The sequence below is a fragment of the Apostichopus japonicus genome, chromosome 1 (assembly GCF_037975245.1).
Source record: "Apostichopus japonicus isolate 1M-3 chromosome 1, ASM3797524v1, whole genome shotgun sequence".
Lineage (NCBI taxonomy): Eukaryota > Metazoa > Echinodermata > Holothuroidea > Aspidochirotida > Stichopodidae > Apostichopus > Apostichopus japonicus.
The window spans coordinates 19,021,008-19,045,421 of NC_092561.1; the positions used below are offsets into that span (position 1 = coordinate 19,021,008).

A 24,414-nucleotide genomic window follows, 5' to 3' on the forward strand; every position below is an offset into this window, starting at 1 on the left:
ACTCCTTAAATTATATAAAAATTACGACAGTCACGTCGGATACGCCTATCAATGATTTTCTTACAATAAAATTTTCAAAGGACTTACAGAAAATACTCTTATTGTGGACTTCTCTGGCAGCCACCATCCGGAGAACCTCAGTCAACGTGCGCTCTCTGTGCTTCCTCTGTTGGTACACATACGTACGTGTTAGCTCCTACGGTATGTATACGTGGAAGTAACGAACGGTTGTGTTGTTCGCCAAAGAAATTGGATTCGTTGAACGTCGGATATCACGCAGGCATTAATTTTTAAAACACAGCAGTCCATGAAATTGGCTATTTAACAGACACATCTGCATTATTACTAGGATGTCAGTTTTTGGACGGCCGGTCTATTGGACAGAACATACAGAACCCTTTTACACGCGCCCAAATTTCTTTTGCAAAAAAAAGCCACGAGGTGTCTGAAGAATTCCCGCCAAAATTATTCCCACACTAACCAGGATTAATTAACGAAAGAAGCAAATCACATGACAACTGCGTGGGCACAGACACGTTGACATGTCATATATATTTATAGCATCGTTGAATCTGAGGGATTAAATATTAGCAAATTACAAATGTCATGGAGATTTTGAAGGAACTACTTAAACGATCGATTGTACATAATATATCAACGTTAATGCATGATCAAAGGTCGGTACATTAGTATTATTTCGTTCAACGTACATTATTGGGTTATTCGTATATGAGGTTGTAGATTTAAAACATCTACAAAATCTTTTAAACAAACACACATACGGTATACATATCAATCTTGTTTGGTTTGACATTGATAATGGAACCGAATCAGTACAAAAATCGCAGTCTTTCTTTGAGTTCAAGGTACGCAATGAAGTAAACATCAGGAGAAACGAGATTATATTTACAGAGTTTAGATATGCAGCTGGTTACAACTTTAAACGTCGAACTGTTAAAAGTTTATGACAATTAAATCAGTCTTTGGTGTTTTGGTCACTGTTAGCTAATGGGCGTCATTTTGAAAGATTTTTTAGGAGAATGCAGTGAAGAAGACATTTAGACATTAATATACTGTGCTAAAAGTCTGACTAGGCTGAGCTGAACATTAAACTAGTTACAAGCCTGCGAAATACACTATCAAATATTTACGGGTATATGTGATGCGTAATAGCGGTTTCAACTATTTTGTACCAGAGGTGACGTTTTAGAATCATCACACCATTTTGTATCATCAACTTTTGAATTATTTTCTCAATCCTTACATGTAATGTGTACGTAAATAAGATATTCTAATTCACCATACATCAGGATTGTGAAGATTTGTATGTATGTAGTTGTAAGTATGTGGGCTCTTACTGTATGTATACGTGAAAGTAACGGGAATGGTTGTTTTGTAAGAAAAAATATTTTGTTTGGATGAACCTTGGGGGTATAAGAGACTAGGAAACATTTGGGTAATTAAGGAAATATGACTTTTCACTTTTTCTCCAAGTAAAGCTGAAAAATGAAAGATGTACGAGTGAATTCAACCCTTTTACGTTGAAATGTGGTCTGTTAACCAAGGCCTGGTTTTTGCATTGTATAAGTACATGAAAAATATGACATTTGAAATATGTTGCGTATTTTCTCATTTATTTGCATGTAACATTTCTTATTTGTAAAATTCTGTAAATATACATTTATTCAGAAATGCAGGATACATAGCCATTTACATGGAATAATTTAACACAACAGTGTTACCTTGTTAATTCATAGTAAAACGAGCAGACATAAACATTTTATCTCTATTCTGGTGGATTAGATGTCTTAAAAGAGTTTGCTGTTACAGATACTAACAAATTAAGCAATGTAGCCATAACATTCACTGAATTTTGAATAAACCATCACTTACTAACAAAAGCAAAGATTTTTATCAATCAAGTTGACAAAACATAGCAAAAATTTAATATATGATTATTTTTGGTATGATTTTCCCAAAGCGAACCTAAAATACAAGTATTTTTTGATAAATAGTCATTTTGGGGCAAAATGGATATATTGTACAATTTTTTTTGTATCTTTGGGGCGTTCCAATACACCCCAACCAGTTAAGTGTAGCAATACACCTCTACTTGTAATAAGTTCTATCTTTGGGGCGTACCAATACGCCCCAACCAGTTAAGTGTAGCAATACACCACTATGATAAATTGTATATATCTTTGGGGCGTACCAGTACGCCCCAACCAGTTAAGTATAGAAATGCACCTCTATGATAAATTGTATTTATCTTTGGGGCGTACCAGTACGCCCCAACCAGTTAAGGGTAGCAATAGACCACTATGATAAATTGTATATATCTTTGGGGCGTACCAGTACGCCCCAACCAGTTAAGTGTAGCAATACACCACTATGATTAATTATATACATATCTTTGGGGCGTACCAGTACGCCCCAACCAGTTAAGTGTTGAAATATACCACTATGATAAATTGTATATATCTTTGGGGCGTACCAGTACGCCCCAACCAGTTAAGTGTAGCAATATACCACTATGATAAATTGTATATATCTTTGGGGCGTACCAGTACGCCCCAACCAGTTAAGTATAGAAATGCACCTCTATGATAAATTGTATTTATCTTTGGGGCGTACCAGTACGCCCCAACCAGTTAAGGGTAGCAATAGACCACTATGATAAATTGTATATATCTTTGGGGCGTACCAGTACGCCCCAACCAGTTAAGTGTAGCAATACACCACTATGATTAATTATATACATATCTTTGGGGCGTACCAGTACGCCCCAACCAGTTAAGTGTTGAAATATACCACTATGATAAATTGTATATATCTTTGGGGCGTACCAGTACGCCCCAACCAGTTAAGTGTAGCAATATACCACTATGATAAATTGTATATATCTTTGGGGCGTACCAGTACGCCCCAACCAGTTAAGTGTAGCAATACACCACTATGATTAATTGTATATATCTTTGGGGCGTACCAGTACGCCCCAACCAGTTAAGTGTAGCAATACACCACTATGATTAATTGTATATATCTTTGGGGCGTACCAGTACGCCCCAACAAGTTTAGAGTAGAAATACACCCCTATGATAAATTGTATATATCTTTGGGGCGTACCAGTACGCCCCAACCAGTTAAGTGTAGCAATAGACCACTATGATAAATTGTATATATCTTTGGGGCGTACCAGTACGCCCCAACCAGTTAAGTGTAGCAATAGACCACTATGATAAATTGTATATATCTTTGGGGCGTACCAGTACGCCCCAACCAGTTAAGTGTTGAAATATACACTATGATAAAGTGTATATATCTTTTGGGCGTACCAGTACGCCCCAACCAGTTTAGAGTAGAAATACACCCCTATGATAAATTGTATATATCTTTGGGGCGTACCAGTACGCCCCAACCAGTTAAGTGTAGCAATACACCAACAAAATTGTGTGTGTTTCTCAAAACTACATATCTTCTTTTACACAAGTTGTTGCAAGAAAATAAGAGTACACACTGCCCAATCAATAGTATGTGTAAAACATAAGGTTTCCTAGTTATTCAGCTCAAATTCTTTATCTATAGCTGCATATCTTTCTTTCAAGTCACAGACTTCCCTCTTTGGAAGGCGATTTTTATGGGTTAAATTAAAGTCCCAGAACATTAAGGAATGGAAAGAAACTGATGGTGTGTATGGCTGCTTATTTCTTCCTTGGCCACAGTCTAGCAGTTTCCAGTCTCCAGTCCAGGATCCCTTCATCCAATGTAAAATAACCTCATCCTTTTAAATTTTAGTGACTTCTCCAAAGTATGGTCGTGTGCTTGAATCAATGAGGTTTACGGCTGCTATATTCCCAACTTGAATATAGTCAGATACTTCAATAACTTCTTTAGCAAAGTTATAACATTTATATATATCACCACTCTGAAGATCTTCAACTCTAAAAGCAAGGAGCAGAAGGGCAGAAGGACAGAAGATAGCGGTTCTTATTCTCCCTGTAACAATTATCCATTTGCAAAAACAGATCCTTCCCAAGAGTATCCTTGTGCTTCACTAGTGTCCACAAATTGCATGTAATGGTCATGTTTGAATCATGTTGGATATGCTTCAGATCAGTCATAACATATATGCAAACTTGTCACATGGACCTTTAGTGTGAATTAGGACACCTGAAAAGAAAGAGAAGAATGAATATAGACTACTTCATTGACATGTATGATAAAGAGGTTGTTATTACTTGTTTTCTGCTATTAAATAAAGTTTGATAATTAACCTACTATGTGCTTTAACAAACAAAACAAAACAGTCACATAATATTTGATGGATACTAAGGCCATAATCTTTATCAGAACAACAAAATAAAGAACAGAATTGATTTGACCTCAACCAAAACAATAGGAACACTAGACTTCTTGTAACCTTAGGTGTCCATCCTTATACTATTTATGAAGATAATCAAGCTTCCCCTCTTGAGACATTGTGTTGTAAAACAAGGCATCATACAAACAAACACCCTGTATAAACACCCACACACACATACTGCTCACGCACATACATACTGTACTATACACCAACATGACATTACAATTTCATACTGTAGGATTACAATTTCTCGGAAACCAGAAAACGTGATGTTTACACTTATAATGACATAAACACTTTCCGTCTTGTGCACTCTTAGGTCACTTCACAATACCATGGAGGTAAAACAGACCTCCATGATAATATAGTACTGACCTGTTATGTGGATGTGGATGTTTTACATCCTTTTCACTCTTGACAAAATGTGGCAGATCAGTCTTTGATTGGTCCATTCCATCGACTATAAGGGTATTCAGTTCCAAAGAAACCTGGCACGCCTTAGTGCGGGCAAGATGTTACTGCTCTCCTTTTGACCTAGTAAAAATAGAACATATTATGATACAAAATAAACTCTTAACTGATACAGGGTTTACGATATCAGATAAGAAATATTGATTTGAGTTTTGATCCAATATCATTTGAGAAATAATGTAAATGATATATGGGTCAATCCATGCCAAATCAACAGATTTTTGGGTCGATTCCACGTCGACCCTCTTAGAATCGCCTGGAACTGATATGGTGTCCTGCCATATGTCTCAAAGGATGAAATTGGGCAAAAAAAAAATTTGAAACTTTTTCGTTGCTAGGTTACGACCCCGCCTAGCAACCAAATTAAAGTGGCTCATGAGAGTTACATCAGCCCTACAGAAACATGCTTGCGAGGGCAAACAGTGGTAACATTGTATCTTCATTCAAGGAGACCATGTAAAACAACATTAGAAACTATTGAAATGTTATTTATTAAAAGGGTTCTGTCTAGTACTCTTTGACTCCCTCTCACCCCCCCCCCCAGCACCCTCCCCATAGTGCACTATGCAGATTTGTATGCATATGTGACTGAATTTTAATACTGCAAAGAGACTGCATAAACATGCATTCAAGGTATACTGAATTACTGTATTTGGTAAGGTAATCTTCTGCTTCAAATTGTCTGTATGCATGTAACTCACCCCCTCCCACCCACATCCTCTACCCAACCCTATATCAGATTAGAATATGAATGTGAACCAGTGCATACATACAGTGTGCACTATATTATGGTTGGGCGATATATCGAAAATTATTATTATCGCGATAATTTTTTTTCAAGACGATATTTTTTGAGGATTGAACAAATGACGATAATTTCTTGTGAAAGAAATTTGAAATAGATGTAGAAAAAAAAATTCTCCGTTTTATGTGTAAATGTTATTCTAGCATTCCATGGTTAAGAAAGTTGAAAAGAAATATTTTATCAACTTCATTTACTGACTTTTGAACTTCGTAAAAACCCGTTCTTTACAACATTGACTGTATAAAGAACAAAACTCTGAAAATCAGTAGAGAAATTACCAATTCTGTACGAAAAGTAAGTTGGCACACCTTTCTAATTTTACGAAAGATCGAGCAAAATACTTTCGGAAAATTAACGCGGAACTGGCATATCGTGCTAAATGCAACAGGTGTCATGTAAACAAGGCTCTAGTACACCCATTTATGAATAAACCAGAAGACCACATCTGGTGTAAAGCGGGGGAAAGAAAGTATTTTCTAGAATTTCCAAAAAAACATAATAATTAATAATATCCTACCATAGTTAAGTGTATAGTAAATAGCCTAACCACTTCGTCGGTTACGGATCTCACGTAACAACAAAAACACAACTAATTGTATTTTGCGAAGTTGACGATTTCTACAAGGACATGGAAACAATATTAAGCATTAAGTTAATCACGCCTGGTGGCCTAAAACATGGAATTACAAGGTTTACTTTCATAAAGATGGCCATACTGTAGCTATTGGGGCCTTGATATCGTGCTACAGGGTGGCCTAAAACATGGAATTACAAGGTTTACTTTCATAAAGATGGCCATACTGTAGCTATTGGGGCCTTGATATCGTGCTACAGTATGTCTGTATGGTATAGACTGTGCCTCGTGTATCATGGGGAATAGATTGTTTTGTTCATGCGGAGGAGTCGGTTGGCTTGAGGTGTGTTTTACTTACCTTAATGTTACGGGGATATTTACCTACTTTCCTTGAACGTCTAAGATAATATTTCGCATAACTTTACGGATCCTTTACTGACTGACCTAATTAATTCTAGAGTGGAGCCAAAAAAGTTTACTCCATGAAAAGTTTTTTGGAACCGTGCCAAAAATGTTAACAAACAGGTGTTAGACAGGGGGGTTGTTTTTCAAGGTACCTGAGAAAATTTGAAGCACATTGTAGCCTACCGTGATATCTAAGTACGGTTAAACACTGCAGTTGTAAACTGATTGTTAGGCAGTCTAGAAACGAGGCTTGCCGAACGTAGTTTGTTTCATAATATCGACAGTTTTGTAAGTTAAACTTTATAAAGATTGTAAGACAGATTAATTCTCTTTTCATTTATCACATAATATAGCTACTCTAACTTGTCATTTTAAAACTTTCATCAGTTTCGTGACAATTTAAATTCATAAAGTTAGTCAGTATTTTGAATCCTCAATTGCGAATTTTTTATCGCCAGACACGCAAAAATACTTAACTTTTCCGGGGGCATTCGCCCCTAGACCCCCACAATGGGTTCCACCCCTTGACCCCAACGGGGCTCTAAGGCGGGCCCTATACCCCACGCCATTATGCTCGGTGTGTTTTCTGCGCTAAAACACCGGTGGGAAATCGGCAGTTGGTTTTAGTGTGTTCGCGAACACACTAAAAACAACAAGAAAAAATTATCGTAATTATCGAAATATCGCGATAATTTTTGAACTATTTATCGTGACATTAAAAAGCAAATATCGCCCAACCCTACACTATATATGTGTGTAAATGTTCAGTACAGTGTTATTTTTACACCAAGCACTAAATAAATACACACTGTCCACAATCATGTACAGTACACACTGTGTACTGGTCATTCCATTCAATACTGTGCATATTTCAATATCATTTTAAATATTTGCAATTTAGTGTATGCTTTTGCTAATTCAATAATTAAAAGACTTTCAATAATTTAAAAAGAATGTTTAACCAGTACATAAATGTGCAGTGTGTACTGTACATGTTTTTGGACAGTGTTTATTTAATAGTAATTGGTGTAGAACAACACTGTACTGAACATGTACACACATATACAGTATAGTGCATAGTGCATATTTCAATGTCTTTTTAAATATTTGCAATGTAGTGTATAATTCTTTTGCTAATTCAATAAATTAAAAGACTTTCAATAATTTAAAAGGAATGTTTAACCAGTAAATACATGTACAGTGTGTATACTGTTCATTATTTTGGACAGTGTGTATTTAATAGTACTTGGTGTAAAATAACACTGTACTGAACATGTACACACATATATAGTGCACACTGTGGACCATACCAATAATTCAGTATACCTTGAATGCATGTTTATGCAGTCTCTTTGCAGTAGAAGTCAGTCACATACTGTATGCATGTATACAAATATGCATAGTGCACTATGGGGAGGGTGTTAGGGGGGGGTGGGAGCCAAAGAGTATTAGACAGAACCCTTTTAATACATTTCAATAGTTTTTAATGTTGTTAGCATGATCTCCTTGAATGAAGATATAATGTTACCACTGTTTGCCCTCGCAAGCATGTTTCTGTAGGGCTGATATAACTCTCATATATGCCACTTTAAGCTGCCCTCCAGAGCATTAATAACTTATATAAAATATGTTTGAGCACATTCTTTGCATCATAACTATACATATCTTACTAGTTTGTATTGAAAACCAAAAATAAAACTTTTAATTGTGACCAAATTTGACCTTGAAATGCCCAAAATAGCCCAAAATATTTGTAAAATGTGATGTTTGAGGGTGCTGTTCACAGACATCGTTCGGCATATGACCCTGGAAATGCAGTTTATTGGTAGCCCTTATGCTAGTGGACCACCCTCTTAATTGTTAAGCACCTGTATGCTAATGCTAAGAAGTTGTTGTCATTTGAATTACTCAAATCGGCTTGTGCAAGCATTTTCATACATATGAACGAGGTGATTTTCGCAATTTTCGAGTCATAAATTTGAATAGATAACACAAAATACACAACGTTTTTACTTGAGTTTCTAAAAATAGGAACAATACGCTCCTGAAAGAATGGTATTAAAAAAAATTGAAATATACCCACAGGCCCAAAATGGACCCCCAATTAGGGCCAGAAGTGAGATTTCTTAAGTTTGAGGGCGCTGTTCATAAAACGTACCACCCGCTTGACTTTTTTTTTGCACTTTTCCTGTACAACTACTACTGGGCAAGGATCCTATGGAAAGTAAAACTCAAACATGCCTTTGCTTGTGAATATAGAGCACACTCAAAGTAGGGCCAGAAAAGACCCAGGCTATCTCATTTTCTGCCATTTTAGTTACTTGTTACGAAAAATTGAGACCTATCCAATGACCTTTCTCTGAACTTTAGGGTTTATCATCTTAGTTAGGGCTACTATATCCAATTTGTAGTTCAAGAAAGTTTTTGAAAGAGATAAGTGTTAACTAGGAGCATCACTGACACACCCACACATATAGAGGACTTGAAGGAATAGATAGTCTTTCTATTGCTTTTGACTTCTGCAAGGATTCAAAAAGGAAAGCAGACATCAACTTTTAACTCTAAATTAGTAAAATATTTTGACTCACTTAAGATGATTAAGATGAACTTCTTGCAATTGTCGGCATTCTTCATTTTTCTTTCCACTCCTCGTTCTTTCCGCTACCTCTTTCAAGTACCACCCACAGTAAACTCAGTCGTCTAGAAAAATATAATGTTGAAATACTTTAATTAAGCATTTAAAGTATAAGTTTTACTTCACACAATGGTGTAAAATTGAACTGCTTAACCTAATCAAGAAAAAGTTATGTAGTGATTAGTGATAGAGTTTTATTGTGTCAATTTGAACCATGTTGTTTTTATGAATACCCATAGAATAATGCAATGAGCATGTTGAATTTTGTTACTAATTATAACTGAAGTTAAGCATTCTTTTAGGTACTTTAGAGAATTCCTTTAAAGGAGTATAGGATGTTGAGAGTTGCTATTGAGAAAAGAACAAGTAAAGCTGTACAACATCTTCTCATGTTATTTATTAGACCAATTGATAGGGATGTTTGGAAATAAGACCCTAATCATTTTCCCGGACAGTTGAGGTAAATGTCCTCAAAGGTGGCAATTAAAACAATTAAAGAAGTTTGACCAAAGGTAAGCATATTTTAATTTCTGGCATATTTGGGGGAACTTTCTGAAAATGTCACTATCTAAGGGAGTTGTTCCTTGACATTTCAGCAGAAAGCACTTTTACTCCTGATTTGAGTGGAGGTTGCAATCAAACTTATGTAACATGTTCTTTAGAACTTCTTTAAATCAAAATTTTTGACAATAATTCTAATGTTTTTTAAGGAATGATAATGCAGCTTTAGTGGCACACTAGCTGTGAGGTGTATTCTCTCCAGTATGTACAGTACAGTCTTTGTGCTTGCTGAAGCTGAAGCTAACAATAGAGACACATGAATTTTTCTGAAGAAATGTTTAATGGACTGCACATGTAGTTAACTAAACAGATTAAATGTCACTGGATTGTATGAAGTTAAAGCCTCCATAGTCAGCAAAGATAAAAGGATGCAATGCCTGTGGTTTTGACACCCCAGGCTAAAACCCACCAATTGTGATTGATCAGCAGACCATGTACAGTACTTGAAAGTTATCATTTGTAATGTACACAGCTATTGCTTGTGTGAAATTGAATTTTGGCAAAACAGTCTTACAACAGCACTTTCGACCTCACAAGTTTCAGTATACTTTATCAATGTCTTCATGCTAGTTAATCAATTTAAAGCTACTAGCTATGAGGAATTTGAAATTTTATTCCCCTTTTCCCATGCAATGTATGCAACAATAACTGTCATAAATCCATGCACATTCACAAGATAAAATAATTAGGAATCTTGAACTCTTCTAAAGATTTCCATAAAGTATTCCTTGGAAATGATGCTTTGTTCACCAATGCCAATTTCTATCATTTCCTTATTCATGCGTGCATGGAGAGAAGTCTTTGTGTATGACACTGGAAGGTGCACTTCTGTTTTGTGGGGCATGTAATCTCCAATATGTTCAAATAAACACCTCATCCAAGCTAGTGCAAATGGAGTTTTTGTTCTCATCCTTTTCTTGCCTTTATTGCCATGAATTGCATTTTTCTTGCCAACTTGAAATTATTTCAGACAATCTTTGAATAACTTGCTACTAATACCAAAGAACATACAAAATGCTTTCTCACATACAATCTTCCCACAAATTACATAAATAGAACAAGATTTGTCTCAGGTGTGACATGATCTTTCCTGATGAATCCAAATCTTGTCCAGAGTGAATTGCTTTAGCTCAGTTTCCCTCACTTCACTAACCTCTAGAAAAGACTGTTCTAGGTCATCGTAAGAAAGCGATTTGATACAGCTACCATCACAGCAATCAGATTGGAACATAGGCAGTGGATCAAATGCTTGATTGCGTCTCCTTCGTTTTTTCTCACTCCTGGTGAATAAAAAAGGTTTTGATCACATGAAGAAATTGATGCAGAAAAATCTCTGGCAATACCAAAGCTACTGCTACTACTTCCATTTGAACTTATGTCAAGGTACAACTGCAGCGAATCATTTGTTGTATCTGGAGAAATAGTACTGATGTTGTGACTCACAGTGACTGCCCCATTCAAACGACAGTGAAAGTTTTGTTTTAGTATGATTATTTAAAGTTGGTTCCTCTTCCAAATTTTCCATTTCATTATCCATGCTCACGTTCCTTTTAAGTGTATTAGGTAGGGATGTATTTCCCTTGCTTTTGTGTGGAGATGAGAAAAGAGTTGGCTCAATGTCCAATTTGTCAGGATCATCCTCTTTACATTCTGACAGAAAACTGGTAATTTGTTAAAATTTGTTAGGTTTCCTTCACACATTTTGTTTCCCATTAAAGTGGAGCACAATGACAAATGAGCACAACTAAATCTTCATTTACTCAGCTGCACACCACAATAACATGAGCCAGGGAGCTGCTACTAGCAGCTCCCTGGTGAAACAGTATCCAAAGGCATGCATTGAAAGAGTAAGTCCTCAGAGCATGACCACTGCTCAACAGTTTTACTCCCTTTCTGTGGTTAACCCTGCTTTTGAAGACTGTATATATTCACTGTTGGTTGCTGCAGTATAGACTGCCTTACACTTTGATATGAACTGGCTAGGTGTCATATGATCCTTTATTGACACACTGTTTGACCACAACCAAAGGGACAAAGTTTTCAGGTTTTATTTCCACAATGGAGTTGCAATCAGGCAAGACAATATTGTTGTGATTGATTGCTTCTGAGGTTAGTACTTTATGCAGACTGTGTAGCCCTGTTAAGAAATCTTGCACATCTGAGAGGTACTGTATGTGGATGTATGGAGGGAAAGGACTTCTCCAATGTCAGTATCAATGCTGCAATGTTGAAAAGTGAATTTTTAGTTGACAATATTTTGTCAAAATGGTACTGTTCTACCAAACTTCAGTACAACTTGTAAAAAAGGACAAAACTCATTAACTTCAATAAAATAGCCTGACCTTCAATAATTTTCCTAGCCATTGGGACACAGTCCCTAGTTCCCACAATCACACATAGTGAGAGCAACAAATGTGAGTAAAAATCTGCACACTGGACCATGCAGGGACATATATATGCCAAAACTGTTATTTGTTTTGTTATTTTTTCTTGGGGGGGGGGGAGGGGGATGTTTGTAACTGGAAAAGCCTGAAATAAATTATAGCAATATGCACCATGTACAGTATGCAATAATGAAGTATATAAGCATATTTGCTGCTATAAAGATTAAATTTGAAAATTAGCACTTACCTAAGTTCTTAAATCTGTTCTTGGACTTGTGCTTTTATACAAGATCCAGATCAGGTCCTCTGATTTTATCAGACGATCATCTCTCCACGGGGTAAACTGATGCATTGATCCAGTCGCATTTGCACTCGAGCCGTACTATGGATCTGATCCTTGCCCGGGCCGGTAAAAAATTCGGATTGGAAATGTGTCATTCGCAGCCGGAAATCGCGTACTAGTAGTACATTTGGTCCAAAACTTTCGTTTTCAAAGTTCATAGCCTAGAGTGACAATGCTACGTTAGATTCATAGGTCAGTTATGATTATTATATAGTATTGTATCGACGATGGTCAGGAATTCAGGATGCATGCTTTTTACGAAAAACACCCGATTTCGAAGAAGAGTTGACGATAAAAATCGTGTCAGTATGGACGCTAGCAACAAGTGTAGAATTTAAAACGATGGGCTCAATATTCGGAGTTGCCCTGGGACAGGGAGTACAACGTATGTGACATGTGTCATAACACACGATGTTTTTGTGCGATTACACTACAGTATCTACTGTACTACCAGGGAGTTGTAATCAGCGTTACCAGCGACAGTTGACGAAAAAACGCTAGATTTGCGAAAATAAAACCCTAGAAAACGCTAAATGGTAGTTTCCCTAACTTTCGTGTTGTTTCGAGTCAATTTAGCACAGATTCGTAGGATGAATGGTCACCGATCACAAAATAGAATTTGAATAGTTGATATGAGTGATAGTCTGACCCAGATAATTTGAAAAAAATATGGAAATTTTTGGTAGGAAATTCCGAAGATTGGGCAAAAATACTCAAAATAAATTTGGATGGGTCTCCAAGTAAGAATTTTGTCTAAAAAATCTGAAAAATGGTCTATTTTTGGTAAATTTAACTAGTTTTAGGCAAAATACGGTAGAATAACCAAAATTAGAAAAAACGTGCGCTAGAAACCCAGAAATGACTAAAAACGCTAGATCTAGTGTAAAAACGCTAACTCTGGTAACACTGGTTGTAATGGGTTGCGGCACAGCTGATCTGTCAATCACTAAAAACTAGTACAGGGTGGCCAAAGGTCATTTACGGTTAGCATAATAATAATCAGGGTTACCAGCGACAAGTAACAATAAAACGTTAGATTTGCCAAAATAAAACCCCAGAAAACGCTAGATAATCAGTTTCACTCACTTGTTATGTTTTGTTTTCAATAATTCGTTGACTGCTCGTTGAACTGATTCATATCTATCATAGGCAGTCTAGTGATTATTTTAACAAGTTAAAACGGTTAATAACAATCAGGAAATAATACAAGAAAATTAACTGTGGATTTTACAAAAATGCTGATTCAGTCCTAATGAAAAATCCAAGTATGAAAAACCCATTAATATTAAAACAGTTCACGCGGTATTATAGTGTAAAAGCCACGGAAGCCTATAAATATATTTTATTGGGTTGCCAAGTGGTAATTTGGTCTCAAAGTTTCAGAAAACAAAGTAATTATTTTGTGAATTACCGATTTGGTGCGGTTTTTGATAAAACGTATGCTGGAATACTAGAAAGGTGAAAAAATACGCTAGATCTATTGTGTGAAAAGGCTAACGCTGGTAACTTTTATAATAGTACTGTAGTAGACTTGTTTAGTTGTACTGTGTAAAAATATGCACTATGCGGAGTTCTCATCAGTATTACTTGTCAAACACACATGCATGCCTATAGTCTTATTTGTGTTAGGTTAGCCTTTCTGTAGAAGTATTCATTTGTGGTTTACATGGATACATTTGGAAAATTTCGCTTTCACTTGTTTGTAAACAGTAGCACGGTGGGATATGGGGGCAGGGGCATGGAGATCTGCCCCACATCGATGCTAACCCCAGCTCCCAACGACTTTGCTGATCCTATATAAACAACGGTCGACCTGACCACCCCCCCCCCCAACCAAAAAAAATAGCTGCATGCTTGTACGATATATTATGGTATATTTTTTCAGCCAGCTTGTGATCATAACATTAAAATCACTTGCTATAAAGAATATCATTATATCCCCACCCCCCCCCCCGCCTCACCCATACACAAACACATACACATTTCTGTTGCGACAAGTCCATTACAATATAGTCCTAGCCTACGGCGCTCAACCCTCCGATTTTCTACAGCCATAGCTATTTTCACTTAATTAATCGCACTAACATTGACAATACATTTAAAGCCTCCTAATGTGGCAAAATACATCAAACTTCCATGATAATTTTGGAAAACAGTAAAATGCTTGTGTCTAATTGATAGGGTTATTTCAATTTTGTTTGGAATATAATTATACAAATTTACCAATTTACTCTGTGCATTGTGATCAACTCCTAGCTGAATCATGTTACAATATAAAGGAAAATACCTAGTCTCCAACAAAAGAGGGAAAAAACACATTTTAGCAACAAGATGGAATAGAGGGCGTACTTTTTGCGACGTGGAAAACACACATATCTCTGGATCTAAAGGTGTTACAAAATCCTCCTTTACATATGTCATTTTCATTAACACAATTAAAAAGATGGGTAAAATTCAAGGTCATATGTATCAATTTGAGAAAAATATCATGTATACATTTTACAACCAAAATTGTTTATTCGCCGACTCTAGGCATATACTCTCATTTAGGATTTGTTCACATTCAGCACTTCTTATTGATTAAAATTTTCGGAAATAAGATTGGAAACTGATATGCAGAAGTTATACACAAAATCTATCACATTTAGGGTTGAGGATCTCGCCACCACCTATAGTTAGTGATGTATTGAATTCGTATAGATTATGCCCGCACGTCATTGGGGTTTAAATTTTGTAATTTTTGTGAAATAATATGTGATACGGAAAAACAGATGTACTTCGGGTTCTTCATCCATCATTACTGTCCAATTTCATGTAGTACAGGGGGGGGGGGGGACATCACTTACTTATGGAGGCACAATGTGTATTGTTAAATGCCGTCCTGTGGGAGGGGTGATAGGGGAAAGTTCTCCCTTCCACTTTGTGAATTTTGGATCAATTTTAAGGGTCCTCAGATGCAATCTGGTGCTATATTTAGCAACTTGAAGTAATTCTCGGGCTTGCATCTGTCCAATATTGATGTTTTTAATTTATTTAGGCAAATAAAGTTTTTTGTCTGAGTATTTTTTTTAACACTACAACCGCATCTGAAGGGGAAGGGCACCTGGGGGCACGATTTTTTTCAGGCCCCAGCCCCCCCCCCCCTTGGCGACGCCACTGATGGGTACGTCAATGGTACTTAATGGTAACGGGTTTCTTACTATCATAGGAGGCACCCCATACTATAGCCCATCTATCAACACGGGAAAAAGACATTACGATTAACATATTTACATAGACAAAATATGTACTGCACGCAGCCGCGTACACTACACATATACATATTGGTTAACATGCATGTGTGACAGTAACTTTATTGTGCCCACGCTTAGGCATTGTGCCCACGCTTGAGAAAGTATGACTGAAATATAGTAGTCTTCACAGAAACTGCTTGAAAATTAAGCGATTCAGAAGGCATTAAAACCCAATACAAACGAGTAGACCCTTTAGGAACTGCACTATTTAAGAAGCCTATATATTACAAACTTTCTTGAATCCTCTTTCCGACCCCCCCCCCCCCCGCCTCTTTATTTTTCAAAGGTGTTGCATACGGGGAAGTTTTGGTCTCCAGTTAGGTTCAAACCTTGTTATATGCAACTACAATAGGTTATTTCGAAGGCTTAAAGTTATGATGTATTGGCCCCATATATGCTCCATATTAAAATATGGTCACCTTTGGGTAAAATTCTTAAACCGTTTGATTACCATCTAGGAGGAATTTTACCTCACTGGGAAATTCAGTCATCTAGGTGCCTATGACATACCGATCTTGAGAGACATTTACATATTGGTATACGTTGTCGTATGTATCCGTGTCGGTTTCTTGAAAAATATACGAACTCAGAAGTTCAATGGTAATGCAGGACACTGCGAGTTTCGCCCGTGTATTATTCGACGTGCCGTGTGTATACGTACACTCAGGGACGTCGCTAGAGGGGTGGGGGTGTCTCACACCCCACCCCTAATCTTTGTAAAACTGATGATAGTTGGAAAATTTGAGTGCGACAGTCCGAATTTCCGACTGTCTCACTCTAATTTTTCCGACTGTCGCACTCTAATTTCATATATTCTTGTAATTTGTGAGTGACCTACAATTTTTGGTCAAAATTGACCTTTAATCAGTCATATTTACCACGTTTTCCTTGTCAAATTTAGAAATTGCATCTCGCGATCTTTATACTCCACCATACAAAACTTCGTGTGATTTTGAATACTGTAAAAAAAACGCCTAATAAAACTACTGTACAACGTATACGATAAAAACGCTCAATGCTTATCTACGGAAGCTTTAAAGTGCCATCAACATGAGAAAAACTTTGCCCCATAGGGTGAAATTTTTCAGTAAATTGTTTAGATAACAAGATAAAATCTTACAAAAAAAAAAAAAAAAATTGGATTGCTTAGTTGCTTTAACTGAGCAATTGAACAATTTTCTACAAAATGTTTAATTGACAACTTATCATATCTCGTGAATTGGACATTTTGCTGCAAAATGTTCAGTTGTTCACTTCATTCCATCTGAGCAATTGAAAAATTTTCTGCAAAATGTTTAATTGACAACATATCTTATCTCGTCAATTGGACATTTTTTGGCAAAATGTTCAATTGTTCACTTCATTCCAATGGAGCAATTGAAAAATTTCTGCAAAATGTTTAATTGATAACTTATCGTATCAGTCGTCAACTCAACATTTTTCTGCAAAATGTTTAAGTATTCATTTCATTCCCAATGCTCAGTTGGAATGAAGTGAACAATTAAACAAAAAAATCATGTGAGTGATAAATAGCCCCCCCCCCCCCCCCAAGAAAATAATATTAAGCGCGCTAGGAAAAAGCACTGTATTTTGGGGTAATTCACTATGTCGTCGAATATAATTTGTTGAAAAAAGGTTTTCCCCATTGTCACATTAACATAGCTTTTGTAGTTAGTAGTCTATGTAGCCTATCAAGCAGATAACTCAACTCAGTTGCTTACCCGCTTTACCAGAGTGAATAATAAGTTTGTGAAGTGAGGGCCAGTGCTACAAATGTACCGCAAAAAATTCGGAACAAAATTGCAGTCGCGAAAGATGGGATGTCTGACTAACACTGACCGTATCGTTCACGAGTAGTGCGGGTGGGGGTACAAGGCAGCAGTCGGAATTTTCTGGCTCCAAAACCCATCAAGTTGGAATTTCAGCCACTGCATTCCCCCCCCCCCCCCAACTTCAGGCTCGCTACTGAACGTAAACGTAAAGAAATCGATTGGATCTTTCGTATTAAGTCACCGGCCTCGACAAAGACTTGGGACCCCTTAAGTGCCTTAACAACTATCAGTTCTACAAACATGTTATCCGTTCTTTGCTCATTCATCCGCTTCCTGTATAGTCATGGTTTATTTGGTTTTAATTCCATCAATGCAACTTACACTTATCTAGCGTCATACTTTCATTGTGTTAGTATATTTTCATTTCATTTTCATTCGACTGCCAAGTATTGCTAACGAAGGCCCCAAGGTGACCGAAATTCTAATATATTTTCTAAAACTTTACTCCTTATTTTTCAATTATGAGTCATATCTTATTTCTCTGGTTTTCTATAATACTAATAATAATAATAATAATAATATATATATATATATATATATATATATTTATATATAAGTATATATATATATGTATATATAAATATATATTTATGTATATATATATATATATATATAAATATATATATATATATATATATATATATATATATATATATATATATATATCTGCAGCCTTATTTTCAATGAAATGCATCATATATTATTAATGCAGCTTATTTGTTATTCCCACCCATCCATACCTATACACGTACATGCATTGCATACATACATACACTCACGCATGCACACATGCATACACCATGGAGGGAAAACTGTTTTTACCTCCATGGAGGTTAAACTGTTTTTTACCTCCATTTTACCTGTTTTTTTTTACCTGTTTTTGACCTCCATGCATACACATACTGGTAGGTATATAAATGATCCTATTCGCCAAACACACTGTTTTCTTTATTTACAACTATAGTTCTAATTAAAGGCTAAGGCCATGGCATGTCGTCAACTTAAAAAACGTTAACCTTCATTTCCTGTGTGAGAGAACGCAACGTGATAGGAATGATTACGTAATATCATCTTTCATCGGCCCTCTCGATGTTGACCGCAAACGTGGAGATGTTCAACCAGACTTTGTTGTCTTTTTTCTACCACAAACATCCGCACTATTATTTGATATCGTAAATTTTCACTGTCGTAGTTGCATACACATACGTATACGTTTGTTAGACCAGGGAGTTGTTCAGACCACCAACGTATTTATACCCTGACAAGGTTAGACTGCTCATGTACGGATGCACCAAACGCAAAATCGTAGAGCCGAAGTTGCGAAAAAGTTCGAAACGCCTAAATAATAATTTTATAAAACGACGAGACCAAGAAATTGGTGTGTGGCAGAGGAAGACTCAAGATTTTTCTTTTTTCGGACTTGTCCGAAGTCTACTTTTGGAACCAAAGAGCCCTTGTCAACAATTACATGAAGATTCGAAATATACCGCCGATCCCAAACAGCATTAAGGTGAGGAAAATTTTTGGACTTATTTCCGTATAATGAAATATATTTTGTGTTAAGAATAACCAAGTGGAGTTTTTGGTTCTTGCATGTATATGGGTATGCTTTTAAAATAAATTGAAAGTGCATAGCCAATCGCCCCAAATCATAGCACGCTAAAATTGCTAGGCGTTTTCAAAAAGCAGTGGCGTAGGAAGGTACTTTTGAGTGGGGGGGGGGCTGAAGACTGATGGCCGGCCTGGGGTAGGGGTCTAAGGAGAGGGGGTGTCCCCCTCCCCTTTGGAATTTTTTGCATTTCCAGGTAGCCTCAGATGCAATTTGGTGCAATATAGCACACTTCAACACCTACTCCATTTTGTAAACTTAATTTTGTATTTTCACCAGGCCTTAGATGCAATTTGGTGCTCCAAATGAGATTTTTTTCTCATTTGGAAATGAAAAAGGGGTTTTCTGACTTGCGAAGCGGGGGGGGGGCGGAATGATACTTCCGCCCCTCCACATTTTTCACTGGGGGAGCTGGGCCCCCCCCCCCAGCCCCACGGTTCCTACGCCCTTGCGGAAATGAACAAGCGCTTCTCCACAGAAAACTGCCAGATCATGAGAGGGATCCAATCACTGAATCCAGAGAGTATATAAGGATTTCCTCTCGATGGAAAGCGTCGAACAGTTTGGCCAAGTTTTCGATGCGAGCATGGAAGACCTCAAACACGAGGTTCCGCAAGCACAGAGACTCCTCCAGCGCTAGTTCGCTAACACGGGAGAGACGCCACCACCCAACCTTCTGTCGCTGACATCGTTTCTGGAGCCATATAATGATGTCTTTGCAGAGCTGTTACGCCTTTGTAAAATTGCCATTGCGATTCCGGTATTGAGTGCTGGATGCGAGCGCAGCTTCTCAACATTGAAGCTCGTCAAAACCTATCTGCGGAACACAATGTCAGACACTCGCCTTAGTGATCTCGGAGTTTTACATATCGAAAGGGAACTGTCCGAGGGGATCAATTTGGAAGAATTCGTCGCAGACAGTCATCAGAATAGGCGAATTAACCTTCGCTAAACTGTTTGAGTGAGCCCTAGACAGTGCAAAAGAAGGGCCCGAAGGGGGAATGATAACATCTTTTGTTGATTGGGGAGGGGGGGGGGGGTGGTTACACTCCCAGGCCAGTCAGATATCATGCTGATCATCTTTGAATACTGACAGAAAGAGCATATAGTCTATTCAGATTTTTAAAGAGAACTATCGATGACTTTTTCAGTGATCTGTTTTATCGTTAATAATACCTATGTGGAAATAACATAAAACGTCAGCTAACTAGAGTGACCATCTGTGCCCTACATTGCTGACACAATACCCGATTTGCCACAGTTTGTCATGCAAACTGTTTGGTATGTCTTTTGTACTAGCTTAGTCTGCCCCACCAATCAGACCCTTCGCCCCCTCCCTTTGCCCCCCCCCAGATGAAAAAGTCTGGCTACGCCACTGAAGCACGCACAGCGTAAGTAAATTAATGATTATGTTAATTCATGAAAATGCGATAAATCTTTCAATAGTGCAATCGTTAACTTGTCTGTGCTTGTTGATTAGTCACTATGGCTTATATACATTCTCGTTAAAGTTTGAAATGCAATGCAGATACGGTCATAAGCAATGTATTTCATATATTTTCCGAACACATTTGACAGTTCATGAAATGTCATTAAAAGTTGCACATCGTGCAATTTTTAAACATTGTTATAGTTTTATAAACCTTTTTACACTTTCCTTATTTATCCAAGTGAACCAAAAACGGATACTGGCTATTAAATTTATTTATATTATATTAATATCATTATAATTGCTTTTATGAAGAACACTGATTTGTGTACCATTCCGCTTTGAGGAAATACAGACAATTTTCAGATACATTTCTTTAGAGCAATCATTTGCATGTTTATGTGTTTATGTTAGAAAGCAAGGCACATCCTGTTGTGAATTCATCTCATAGTTTACCTTTCTTGAATTGTCAAATATTTGGCTGCATTCCTTGTAAGCCGGATACAACTTTGCAATTCTCACATATCTATTTATTATTACATATCAAATATAAGGAAGTATTACTCATTTCCGTGACGTGATTCAATTCGCAATCCCGTTGCTAGAAGCTAATGTTATTTTACTCAGTCGCAGAACGGTCCAACATACCAAAGCATAAAGTTACCTCAAACAAAGTAATTCATTTTGTGCGTTCATACTGCGAAATCCTGTATTTGAATGTTTGTCAACAAAAGGTCACTCATAGATTTAGACATTTTTTTTAACAACAATAATATTTAATTTTTCAACAAATGGAGTCTTTTTTACAATAAGGGTGCACTTTTGAGGGTAACGTTCTCCTTGTGCACCCCCTCCCCTCCTCGCTTCTACCGCCTCTGTATGTGTCTTAACAAAACCGGTGGGTGTGTTAAGAACAACTCCTAGATCATATATAGAATGCCAAATCAAAGGTGCACAGTCAATCGCTCAAATGGAGTAATAACATGTTCGAGGTCGCTTTACGTTTGCATTACAGATATAAATAATTTGCTTTCTCTTTCTTTGTTGCAGGCGATTGGACCACAACCAACTCCAGTCACTTTCTTCCAACATCTTCGAAAACTTAACAAACTTGAAATACTTGTAAGTACATTTCATCAGCATAATATGTAGTTGATGTTACCATAGCTCTCAGTGGCGTAGGAAGGTACTTTTGAGTGGGGGGGGGGGCTGAAGACTGATGGCCGGCCTGGGGGAGGGGTCTAAGGGGAGGGGGTGTCCCCCTCCCCTTTGGATTTTTTTTGCATTTCCAGGTGGCCTCAGATGCAATTTGGTGCAATATAGCACACTTCAACTCCCACTCCTTTTTGTAAAGAATTTTGCATTTTCACCTGGCCTTAAATGCAATTTGGTGCTCCAAATGAGATTTTTTTCTCATTTGGAAATGAAAAAGGGGTTTTCTGACTTGCGGAGCGGGGGGCGGAATGATACTTCCGCCCCCCATATTTTTCACTGGGGGGGCTGGCGCCCCCAGCCCCCCCGGTTCCTACGCCCTTGTCAAAAAGTACTTTCCTGGAAGCATTCACTCTCCATTTGTTCTCAAATATTCTAAATGAACACCCAAAGCCATTCTTACCAAGGAAGTGATACTTCCCATGTTCGTACACTACAGTACTTGCAAGTACAACTTTCTCAGACAAATTATTCCATAACCCTCTGAGAATAAAAAGGAGTTTTGACAAATATATGGTACTTATAACTTCTGTAGTTTAAGACATTGATCTCTGGTAATTCTGCTTGGCAAACCTGAAAACAAGGTCAGTGAAGGATAAAATGTCTAAACCATACCATTCTTGAAAACCCGAATCAAGTCACCGCGTAATTAACCGACCTATAACCTCCATTGTGGTGGGTTAACTGTCAGAATGCACATTATCAGTGTTTTTATCTTCATGCAGAACTGACATCAACAGTGAATACTATTGTTCTCTGACTCGAGTCAAAGGACGCTTGAACCGCAGTGTGCTAATGTAACTGCCAAGCGTAACTTATTTGTGATTGCAGGTGTCCAACCGCAGTGTAGACAAGCATTTAACGTTATACATTGAATTCGAACTTCTTCATGATCTGTCGTCATATTTTGTGTATTACTATTTTTAAGTTGTTCATGCAAACACATAATGAACACCCTATACATTGCTCTAGACTGACTTTCAAGAAAAAACCGTCGGTGTCATGTAGTGTGGCTTGTCTACAACCCAAACTCATTAGAAAAGATATTTCAATCAATTCTGACTTGATTGTGAGTGAAAAAATGCTACTTGAAGCAAGTGCAATAACAAGCAACGCTGACAGCCATTTAACAAGTCAACGAGTGACACTCCTGACGGTTTCTACTACTACAATCTGTTTCTGTGATATTTTCCGACGAAAAAGAAAACGGCGACCACAGTCGCGTAGTAACATACAAGTGCTACCTCCTTAAGCTTATATCAACGAGGTAAATGAATCTGGAGGATTCATGTCAATTGGGTGCGCGCGTACCATGTATGGAGGGTCATGTGATGTGTTCCAGGGTGGTACTATACTGATATTTCTCTGTAGCAGTTCGAGAACAGTGTTAGTGACTTCGTGAAAGATTGGTCGGTTCGGACATGGGAACTAACGGCATAAGAAGGTACTGGTACTTCAGGCCTACGAAATAGTGCTAATGCTAACGTTCAACCTTATTCTCTTGAATGAAGGCAGGCCTTCTACATAATAGATCTTACTTATTAATACAGCTCTTAGAGGCAAGCTTTGTCTCATATGGCCTAACGTTATTACAACACGCTATAAGTGAATGAAATGTGGGGAAATGTTTAGTTCAGTGCAACCACGGAATTCTCCATGGAACAGAGCCTAATGCTGCTCGACGGGAATATAGCTATCACGTCAGGCTACAAGCACGGTTATTGCTAGGTAACGGGTGTCGTCTGCTGCTCTAAGCACGCAAACACATTTACGTACTAGTTGGGTGAAATCATCATGCGTAATAGGGAGAGTAGTATATTAGTACCACCCTGGAACACATCACATGACCCTCCATACATGGTACGCGCGTACGCGCGTATTTACTGTGTGATAGTTTCTCCAGATTCATTTACCTCGTTGGCTTATATTATGTACGTACGTGAATTTGACAGAAAACTTGAGGGTCAAAGGTGAAAAAGTGAAGTACACTACATGATGCGAGTTAGTATTAAACGTTAGGCCTACTTCAAGTTGATTCAATGACTAGGATATACCGGCATTTTAAATTTATTATTCCTCTCGACAATTTACGGTACAATTAAAGGCAGGAGCCCAGGAAGTTATTGACCAAGCGATTTTGCCAATTTTTTGACAAGTTCGGTTCGTTGTAATACGCCTCAAATAGAACTTAGAAGAAAAGGGGCCTCTACGGGCTCTAACTTAGGCCCTAGGTAGCGTACACACTATTTCTAGACTGAAGTCTGTGTAGGCTAGGTCACAACATCAAAGGTGAGTCCTAATTTCGTGCAGCTATTTGATTAATTCGATTGATGCTTCACGTTCCTTAACCTTCAGCTTTCATTTAAAAAAAAAACGTGTGTCTTTGTTGTTTGCACCTACAAATCTGTTAAAATTTCGTAGAAAATAACATTGTCACGTCCAACTCCAATTTAGCAAGAGCTAGGCCGTAAGCCTATTTAATCAGTGAAGCCAGGATA

General features: G+C 37.4%; 1 protein-coding gene and 2 long non-coding RNA genes across 14 annotated transcripts in view; 1 reads left to right on the forward strand and 2 right to left on the reverse strand.

Moving 5' to 3' along the window:
* The window catches only part of LOC139970090 (uncharacterized), a 22,549-nt gene extending 22,044 nt beyond the window's left edge, over positions 1-505 (reverse strand). For 4 of the 12 annotated variants that reach the window (XM_071975779.1, XM_071975777.1, XM_071975786.1 and 1 more), the window contains exon 1: positions 88-501. The gene's annotated coding sequence lies outside the window, so the exon portion shown is untranslated. Of the gene's footprint in view, positions 1-87 lie in introns of all 12 variants that reach the window. The other 8 variants (XR_011794051.1, XR_011794059.1, XM_071975802.1 and 5 more) reach the window with 4 other exon arrangements.
* Positions 506-697: 192 nt separating this feature from the next.
* The window catches only part of LOC139970318 (uncharacterized), a 47,999-nt gene continuing 24,282 nt past the window's right edge, over positions 698-24,414 (forward strand). The window contains exon 1 of the long non-coding RNA XR_011794114.1: positions 698-1,198. This is a non-coding gene — a long non-coding RNA (uncharacterized lncRNA). The remainder of the gene's footprint in view (positions 1,199-24,414) is intronic.
* On the reverse strand, positions 1,618-13,007 carry LOC139970296 (uncharacterized). Its single transcript, XR_011794087.1, has 5 exons — positions 12,446-13,007; positions 10,968-11,094; positions 9,207-9,318; positions 4,739-4,897; positions 1,618-4,170 (listed from the first exon to the last, which is right to left on the reverse strand). It is a non-coding gene; the product is annotated as an uncharacterized lncRNA (long non-coding RNA).